Source organism: Pongo abelii, chromosome 11, assembly GCF_028885655.2.
Source record: "Pongo abelii isolate AG06213 chromosome 11, NHGRI_mPonAbe1-v2.0_pri, whole genome shotgun sequence".
NCBI lineage: Eukaryota > Metazoa > Chordata > Mammalia > Primates > Hominidae > Pongo > Pongo abelii.
This window is the reverse complement of record NC_071996.2, coordinates 75922470-75932427: the sequence shown is the minus strand read 5'-3', so window position 1 is coordinate 75932427 and position 9958 is coordinate 75922470. Positions and strand designations below refer to the sequence as shown.

Genomic DNA, 9958 nt, shown 5'->3' with positions numbered 1-9958 from the left:
TTTACAAACAATTTGATTAACTCTTCCCACAGTTAACTTTGGGGACTCCCAGAAGATAAAATAATAAGAAAAAAAGCTGAAATCCTGCCATTTGACCAGTGAAAGTTACTGATCTAGTGGACTTAGAAACCTTCCCGAGGGACCTGATGCAAATTTGCACCAAAGCAGCAGCTGCATTTCCACAGTTCTAGCTTCACCTTCACAATGTTTCCCTTGCTCAAAAAGGCACTAAGTCATCTCCAAGTCTGAAGCACCCAGCGAACAACAGCAAGGCAGAGCCACCAGAAGCATACACCTGATTTTCATGATAAACACGGTAATGCTGTATGAGCTAGTGAAACCACTTTCTGTATTGCTGTAGGGATATGTATAGCAACACAAACTGGAATAGAATGGAACATGTCCCCTGTTGGCAGAGTCACCCCAAAGGAATGAAGAGATAAGTAGGCATCCCAGCTGATATAATACTGAATTGTTTAGAAAACAACTCATAATTGATGCCAAGTGAAAGCACTGTGTACCCATTAAAACATTACATTATTGAAGACATAATGTTTTGAAGAGTGAACTCTTCAAAAAAAAAAAAAATCTTACCTAGGATCACAAACTGGTGTTGTCTAGGAGACAGTTCAGGTTACAGATAAAACAGAGATCTACCCAAGATAACTCGAGTAAAAGATACATGGGGAACAACAAAGAGACTCGTGCAAACCCAGAATCAAATATTAGGCTGTAACAGTTCTGGGCCATGTGGGGAATGGGGTTTGGATTTGCAGCAGCTCCAGGAGTTAATGGATCTTCACCTGCTTCTCCACCCATAACATGACTGGCCTATACACCACTGTGTGTTTCTGTCTCCTGATGTCAAATATAATTTTCAGAAATTTGGAAACATAATTCTTATAGTTTGCTAAGTTTTGTACGCAACTGGTTAATGTCCCACAGGAACATGAAACCATCTTTTTCAGAATTATCTTCTCTATTAACAGAAAAGAAAGTCATCACATCTTATCCATTTTACACAATTATAGAATGTCTAGCATCTAATCAATTCTGTAAACAAAGTCCATTTCCCTAGAGAGTTAGGTGATGCTTAAGTCAAAGCTTTGGCGTGACACTAAAAATTCACACAATCAAAAAAAATTTCATAGAATCATATCGTTGCTTTATTTCTAAGTTTTGCATAATTCTCCTAAACATTCCCCCTTTTGATCAAAAGTAATCTTTAAGCATCCTTATTGGATAGTCAGCAAATCTAGAGCCACGTGGTGTTGATCAGCTACTAAGACCAGAATATTAAATTTTGCCTAGAGATTGAAAAATCTATAGTTTCATCTTCCATAGCTTCCATGGATCCAGAGATGATTTCTATGACTATTTACACATCCATTTCAAAGCTAGGAAACCAAAACCAGAGAATTCAGCTCTACGAAGTTTTACCTGCAGTACCTTGTAAATGTACAGACAGGATCACCTGGGACTTTTGTCTGAACTCTTCTTTATTCTAGGCCTTGTTGTCTGATGCCATTTTCATAAATGTTGATTATTTTTCTTTGCCACCATGTTTTTCCCTCCTTAGAATCTGTCTTCTGACAGAGCCCCTTCAGTCTTTAAACTTATTTCTACCTTCCTGCCCCTGGCTTCTATCTTGTAATGAATTCCCCCTTTCTGTTTAAGCCAGCTTGAGTGGGTTTCTATTGCTTATAATTGAGTCTGAACCATTTCAATCACCTAATCCTATAGCCTAGGGTAACCAAACGTCAACTCAGACTTTGGTGGGACACCACATTACCCTTGGAACTGAAAGATCTAAACTAAAATTAATGTTTGTCTGACATTTTGATTAGGGAGAAACTATCAAAGGTAAAATTTGAGCTAAGTCTTGAAAAATCAGGCAGTTATTTATTTTTTTTAAAAAAGTACTTGTAAAAAAAAGTATTTGTGGGGACTTCCACTTCTGAGAAGATAGAACAGACATATATTTTTCCCTATTTCTCCTACTAATTACGACTAAAAACCCTGGATACTATATATACCTGGATACAAACATAAGGAGACTCCAAAAGATAGAAAGAAGAAAGCAGACCAACAAGGTACACTGGAACCTGAGAACCCACACACAGGGGACTTCCTTTGATTTCCTTTTTGCCTCATGATCCCAGACTTGAAGTGGAGGAAGCCAGCAACCCATATTGTCAGTGATTCCAGAACAAAAGAGCCCCAACAAAAGCCTATTCTCTCCAGCCAAAAGACCAAGAAAGATGTAGCCAAATAAGACAAGAATTTTAGACGATACCCACTCTACTCCATCCAAACACCATAGAAAACAATTGTGGCCCCATCCCTACCCCCATTAGCAAAAGTCAAGAAGCCTAAACTTCCACTCAGCAGATACCATAACAAGGTATCCCAACACCCAATCCCAAAGGGTTGGTGTCAGAGAGGGACAAGCAGACAGCTGAGAGCTTCATCTCTGCTGGCCAGTAACAGGGACCTTCCCCTCTCCATGGTGTCAGTGGAGACCATATGGGGAGCCTGGACTTCCAGCCCCTTCCAACACTAATGAGGCACCCTTTGCCATTCCTGCCAGGGTGGTATCAGAGGGTCTAGTGAAGAGTCAGAACTTTGACCACTGTCTAGCAGTAATTAGGTCACTCCCACCAAGGTGTCAGTGGAGACCACATAGGGAACTGAGGCAGAAGGAGCCTACTCCCCTCAGGTCTCAATGGTGGCCAAGTAGAGAACATGGACTTGTACCTCTACCTGTCATAAAGAGGCAGCATCATCACACATATCTCCCCTACCAGAGTAGTGTCAGAAAAAGCCAACTAAAACAAAAAGTTTAGATAAAATCCAGAGTCTCAGAACGTAATACAAAATGTCTAGGTTCCAGTGGAAAAGTACTCATCATGCCAAAGATGAAAGATCTCTGTCTTAGCTTAGGCTGCCACAACAAAATACCATAGACTGGGTAGGTTAAATAACAGGAATTTATTTCTCACAATTCTGGAAACTGGAAGTCCAAGATCAGGGTGCCAGCAGGTCAGTGTCTAGTGAGGGTCTTCTCCTTGGATTGCTGTGTCCTCACATGGCCTTTCTTTGGTGCACAAGGGTGGAGAGAGGGAGAGAGGAAGCAAGCTGTCTAATGTCTCTTCTTTTACGAGTGCCAGTCCCATAATAAGAATTCCACACTTATGACCCCCCGAAGTCCCCATCTCCCAAGCATTATCACACTGGGGCTTAGGACTTCAACATATAAATTTGTTAGGAACACAGTTTGGTCCATAGCAACCTCACACCAGTGAAAAAAGACAATCAATATGTGCCAACACCAAAATGAGAGAGATATTGGCATTATTTCACAAAATTTTAAAGCAGCCATGATAAAAAATGTTTCAGCCAGACATGGTGGCATACACCTGAAGTCCCAGCTACTTGGGAGGCTGGGGTAGGAGAACTGCTTGAGCCCAGGAGTTCAAGACCAGCCTGGGCAACATAGTGAGACCCCCTCTCAAAAAACAAAACAGTTCACCAGGTGCAGTGGCTCATGCCTGTAATCCCAGCACTGGAGGAGGCCAAGGTGGGAGGATTGCTTGAGCCCAGGAGTTCAAGACCAGTTTGGGCAACATAGAAAGACCTTGTCTCTACAAACAATTAAAAAATTAGCTGGGTATAGTAATGCATGCCTATGGTCCCAGCTACTGGGGAGGCCGAGGTGGGAGGATTGCTTCAGCCTGGACAGTTGAGGCTGTGGTGAGCTATCATGCCACTGCACTCCAGCCTAGACAAGAGAGAAAGACCTCATCTTGAAGAAGAGGAAGAAGAAGAAGAAGAAGAAGAAGGAGAAGGAGAAGGAGGAGGAGGACGATTACCCAAACTGAAATCTTAAAATTTAAAAATACAGTAACTGAAATTAAAAAGTAATTGAAATTAACAGCAGAAAGGAGTGAACTTGAAGATAATGCAATAGAAATTAACCTGAATAGCAGAGAGAACATAGCCTAAAAAAAAGAAAGAAAGAAAGTCAAACAGGGACCTGTGAGTTATAATAAAGTATCTAATATTAGTATCATTAGAATCCTATAAGCAGAAGCAAAAGATAATTGAGAAAGTACTCAACAAAATAATGGCTAAAAACTTCCCAAATTTGTCAAGGGACATAAATTAATAGATTTAAGAAGCCGAGCATGGCTGGGCATCTTGGCCCATGCCTGTAATTCAGTGCTTTGGGAGGCCAAGGCAAGAGGAGCACTTGAGGCCAGGAGTTCAAGAGTAGCCTGGGCAACATACTGAGGCCCAGTCTCAAAAAATCAAAAAATGGCATGATGGCACATACTTATAGTCCCAGTTACTTGGGAAACTGAGGCAGAAGGATCACTTAAGCCCAGGAGTTTGAGGCTACAGTGAACTATGATTGTACCATTGCATTCCAGCCTGGGCAAAATGTGAGACCCTGTCTCTAAAAAAATAAAATAAGGTAAGACAAGATTAAACTTAAAAAATTAAATATGTTTTTTAAAAAGCTTAACAAACCCCAAAAAGGATAAACTCAAAAAAACATACCAAGGATCAGGGATGGTGGCTCATGCTCATAATCCCAGCACTTTTGGAGACTGAGGCAGGAAAATCACTTGATCCCAGGAGTTTGAGACCAGCCTGGGCAACATAAAGAGACTGTCTGTAAAAAACAAACAAACAAACCATACCAAGATATATAATAATTAAACTAAAGACAAAGAAAAATCTTGAAAGCAGCCAGAGTAAAATAATACCTTATCAATAAGGGAAACAATTAAAATGATAGTGTACTTCTTATCAGAAAGCATGGAGATCAGAAAGAACTGGCACAATATTTTTTCAGTGCTAAAAAAGAAAACTATTGATATGGTTTGGGTGGGGACACAGCCAAACCATATCATCTTGAATTCCCACATGTTGTGGGAGGGACCTAATGGGAGGTAATTGAATCATGGGGGCAAATCTTTCCTGTGCTGTTCTCATGAGAGTGAATAAGTCTCACAGCACCGGATGGTTTTAAAAAGAGGAATTGCCCTGCACAAGCTTTCTCTCTTTGCCTGCTGCCATCCATGTAAGACGTGACCTGCTCCTCCTTGCCTTCTGCCATGATTGTGAGGCTTCCTCAGCCATGTGGAACTGTAAGTCCAATTAAACCTCATTATTTTGTAAATTGTCTGGTGTCAGGTATATCTTTATCAGCAGTGTGAAAATGGACTAATACAACTGTCCACTCAGAACTTTATACCCAGCAAAACTATATCTTTCAGAAAAACAGAAGAAACCAAAACATTCCCTGATTTAAAAAAAAAAAAAAAACAACTAGAAAAATTTGTGGTTAACAGACCTATTCTCAGAGAATGGCTAAAAAAAGTTCTCTAAACAGAAGGGAAATGACAAAAGAGGAAACTTTGAGACATCAGGAAGGAAGAAATAACATATTAAGGAAAAGTATGGATAAATAATGCCTTTTCTTCTCTTAAGTTTTGTAAATTATGTTTGATGATTGAAGCAAAATTTACAATGGCTGATGTAGTTCCAAATATATGCAAAGGATATACTTAAGACAATTATATTACAAGCAAGGGAGGGCAAAGGAATGTAAAGATTTAAGGTTTTATACTGTACTTGAACTACTAAAATGAAAACACTAGTAGACTGTGATAAGTTATGTATTCATAATGTAATATCTAAAGCAAACGCTTAAAAAGCTACACAAAGTACTTGAACTACTAAAATGAAAACACTAGTAGACTGTGATAAGTTATGTATTCATAATGTAATATCTAAAGCAAACACTTAAAAAGCTACACAAAGAGATACATTCAAAAACACATTAGAAAAATCAAAATGGAATTCTAAAAAATGTTCAAGCAACCCACAGGAAGGCACATAAATAGAGAAATGAACAAAAAGAAAAGAGAAAAACAGAAAATGAAATAATAAAATGGCAGACACATTGTTTCTTAGCCGTTTGGCTAGATCAAGTGTTAAATGGCAGACTTAATCCATTATTTTTAATTAATTAATTAATTTTTTTGAGACAGCATCTCTCTCTCTCTGTGTTGCCCAGACTGGAGTGCAGTGGTGCGATCGCAGCTCACTGCAGCCTCAACTTCCTGGGCTCAAGCAACCCTTCCACCTCAGCCTCCAACATAGCTGGACCACAGGTGTGCACCCCCATATCCAGCTAATTTTTTATTTTTTGTAGAGATGGGGTCTCACTATGTTGCCCAGGCTGGTCTGGAACTCCTAGGCTCAAACAATCCTCCTGCCTCAGCCTCCCAAAGTACTGGGATTACAGGTGTGAGCCACTGCACTTGGCCACACTAAATCTTTAGCATATTAAGAATTACATTAATATAAATGGTCTAAATATACCAACTAAAGGACAGAGATTGCAGAGTGGATTTTAAAAAATATGACCCAACTATATGCCATCTATAAAAAATGTATTTCATATATAATAATGTTGGATGAAAAAGATATTATACAAGCATTAATTTTAAAAAGTAAGAGTGCTATATCAGTATCAGATAAAGCAGAACTCAGAGTAAAGAAAATTAATAAAGACGGAGGGGACATTTTATAATGGCAAATCAGTCACTCTACCAATAAAACACAGTAACCTTTTTTGTTTAGACAAGGTCTCACTCTGTCGCCCAGGCTAGAGTTCAGTGGCATGATCTCAACTCACTACAACATCCACCTTCCATGCTCAAGTGATCTTCCCACCTCAGCCCCCCAAGTAGCTGGGACCACAGGCATGTGCCACCATGCCCAGCTAATTTTTGTATTTTGTGTAGAAACAGGGTTTTGCCATATTGCCCATGCTGGTCTTGAACTCCTGAGCTCAAGTGATTCACCTGCCTTGGCCTCCCAAATTGCTGAGATTACCCACGTGAGCCACCATGCCCAGCAAAATATGATAATCTTAAATATGTATATGGCTAAGAATAGAGCTGCAAAATGTGAGAAACGAAAACTGATAGAACTTAAAGGAGAAATAAATACATCCATAATTATAGTTGGAGACTTCAACACTCCTCTCAACAAGTAATAAAACAAGTAGACAGAAAACAAAGATATGGAAGAACTCAACATCATCAACCAATAAGAGCTAAGTAACTTTTATAGAATACCTCACTGAATAACAACATTATACACTCTCTTTTCAAGTGCTCAGCAAACATAAGCAGATACATCATATCATAGGTCAGAGCAACAATCCCTAAGACATTTAAAAGAATGTACATCACACAGAATGTGTTCTCTTACCATGATGAAATCAAACTAAAAATGAATAACATAAAACTAAGAGGAAAATCTTCCAACACTTGGAAACTAAACAACACACTTCTAAATAATCCTTGAAAAGGAAGTACCAAGGGAAATTAGAAAATACACAATACTTAATGAAAATAAAAATGCAACATATTAAAATGTGCCAGACACTCCCTGTTGATAGGGAAATTCATAACCTAAATGCATATATTAGGGAAGAGGATAAGTGTCAGATCAGTAATTAAAGCTGCCAACTCAAGAACTCTGAGAAATAAGGGCAAACAAAACCAAAAATATCCAGAAGAAAAGCATAATGATTCAAGTATAAATCAATGAAATTTAAAACAGGAAACCAATAAAGGAAATCAATGAAAGGAAGAGCTGGGTCTTCGAAAAGATCAATAAAATTGACAAATCTCTTTTTAGACTGACAAAGAAAAAAGAGAATACACAATTGCCAATATCATGAGTGAAGCAGGAGATATTACTACAGACTCTGCAGACAACACAAGGAAAATAAGGAAATACTATTAAACCTGACAGACAAAAATTTGGCAACTTAGATAAAGTGGACCAATTTATCAAAAAACACAAATTGCCACAGCTCACCAAACATGAAATCAATAGTTTGAATAGTTCTATAACTATTAATAAAATTGAAGATGTAATTTTAAAATTTTCCCCAAAAGTCATAACCAGGCCTGGATAGTTTAGAGAAATTCTGCCAAAAAATTAAAGAAGAATTAACACCAATTCTATACAATCACTTCCAGAAAATAGAAAAGGAAGAGACACCTCCCAACTTATTTGATAAGTATTACTATAATGCCAAAAGCAGAAAAAGACAATACAAAACCCAGCAAACTACAGACCAATATTCAAAGAGGGAAACTTTCTAACTTGATAAAGACCATCTACAGAAAACCCACAGCTAGCATTTCACCTAATGGTAAAAGACTGGATCCTACTCTGTACAATTGGGAAAAGGCAAGGTTGTCCATTCTTCATTCTAATTACTTCTATTTAATATAGTACTGGAAGTCTAGCCAGTGCAATAAGGCAAGAAAAAGAAATAAAAGCCATAGAGGTCAAAAAGGAAGAAATAAAATTGTTTCTATTTGCAGATGACATGATTATTTATGTATAAAGTCTCAAGAAATCTATTTAAAAAACCCAAAACCTTTCTAGAATGAATACTTACAGCAAGATTGCAGGAAACAAGTTAATATTAAAAATCAATTGTATTTCTATATATTAACAATGAGCACATGGACATTTAAATGAAAAATACATTACTGGCCAGTGTGGTGGCTCATGCCTGTAATCCCAGCACATTGGGAGGCTGAGGTGGCAGGATCACCTGAGTTCAAGGCTGCAGTGAGCTATAATCACACCATCACTCTCCAGCTTGGGCAAAAGAATGAGACCCTGACTCCTAAAAATAAATAAATAAAAATACATTATCATTCACAATAGTACCAATAAAAAAGAAATAGGTGTAAATCTAACAAAACGTGTACAGGACTTACATGTTGAAAACTACAGAATGTTGTTGAGAGAAATTTAAAAGTATATAAACAAATGAAAAGAAATACTGTGTTATTGAGTTAGAGATCCGTTACACTAAAGATATCAGTTCTCAAATTGATATACAGTTTAATACAATTCCTAGCCAAATACCAGCAAAGTTTTTGAAGGTATAGAAAATAAAAAGCAGGCCAGGTGTGGTTGCTTAAGCCAGTAATCCCAGCACTTTGGGAGGCCAAGTCAGGTAGATCACATGAGGTCAGGTGCCAAGACCAGCCTGGGCAACATAGTGAAACCCTGCCTCTACTAAAAATACAAAATTAGCCTGGCGTGGTGGCACACGCCTGTAGTCCCAGCTACTCAGGAGACTGAGGCAGGAGAATCGCTTGAACTTGGGAGGCAGAGGTTGCAGTGAGCTGAGATCACACCACTGCACTCCAGCCTGGCTGACAGAGGGAGACTCTTTATCAAAACAAAAAAAAAAAGGAAGGAAGGAAGGAGGGAGGGAGGGAAGGGAGGAAGGAAGGAAGGAAGGAAGGAAGGGAGGGAAGGAAGGAAAGTACAGTAGCTGAAACAATTTTTAAAAAGAATAAATGGGGCTGGGCCTGGTGGCTCAAGCCTATAAGCCCAGCACTTTGGGACACTGAAGCGAGTGGATCACTTGAGGACAGGAGTTCGAGACCAGCCTGGTCAAAATGGTAAAACCCCATCTCTACTAAAAATACAAAAAATTAGCCAGATGTGGTGGCATGTCTGTAATCCCAGCTTGTTTGGAGGCTGAGTCAGGTGAATCGCTGGAACCCAGGAGGTAGAGGTTGCAGTAAACTGAGATCACAGCCACTGTACTCCAGCCTGAGAGAAACAGCAAGACTCTGTCTCAAAAACAAACAAACAAAAAGAATAAATGGAGAGAAATTGGTCTATCCAATTTTAAAACTTACCACATAGCTATAGTAATCAGAATCAGAGTGTGGTATGGTGAAGGGATAGACACATACATCAATGGAATTTCTGTTGAGAACCCAGAAATAGACCACCACAAATATACCTAACTGATATTTGACAAAGCTGCAAAAGCAATTCAATAAAGAAAAGATAGCCTTTTCAACAAGCAGTGCTGGAGAATTGTGCA

General features: G+C 38.7%; 1 pseudogene; it reads left to right on the top strand.

The window, feature by feature from the left end:
* Positions 1 to 204: 204 nt before the first annotated feature.
* Positions 205 to 447, top strand: LOC112132341 (cytochrome c oxidase subunit 7B, mitochondrial-like; annotated as a pseudogene).
* The last annotated feature ends 9511 nt before the right edge of the window (positions 448 to 9958 follow it).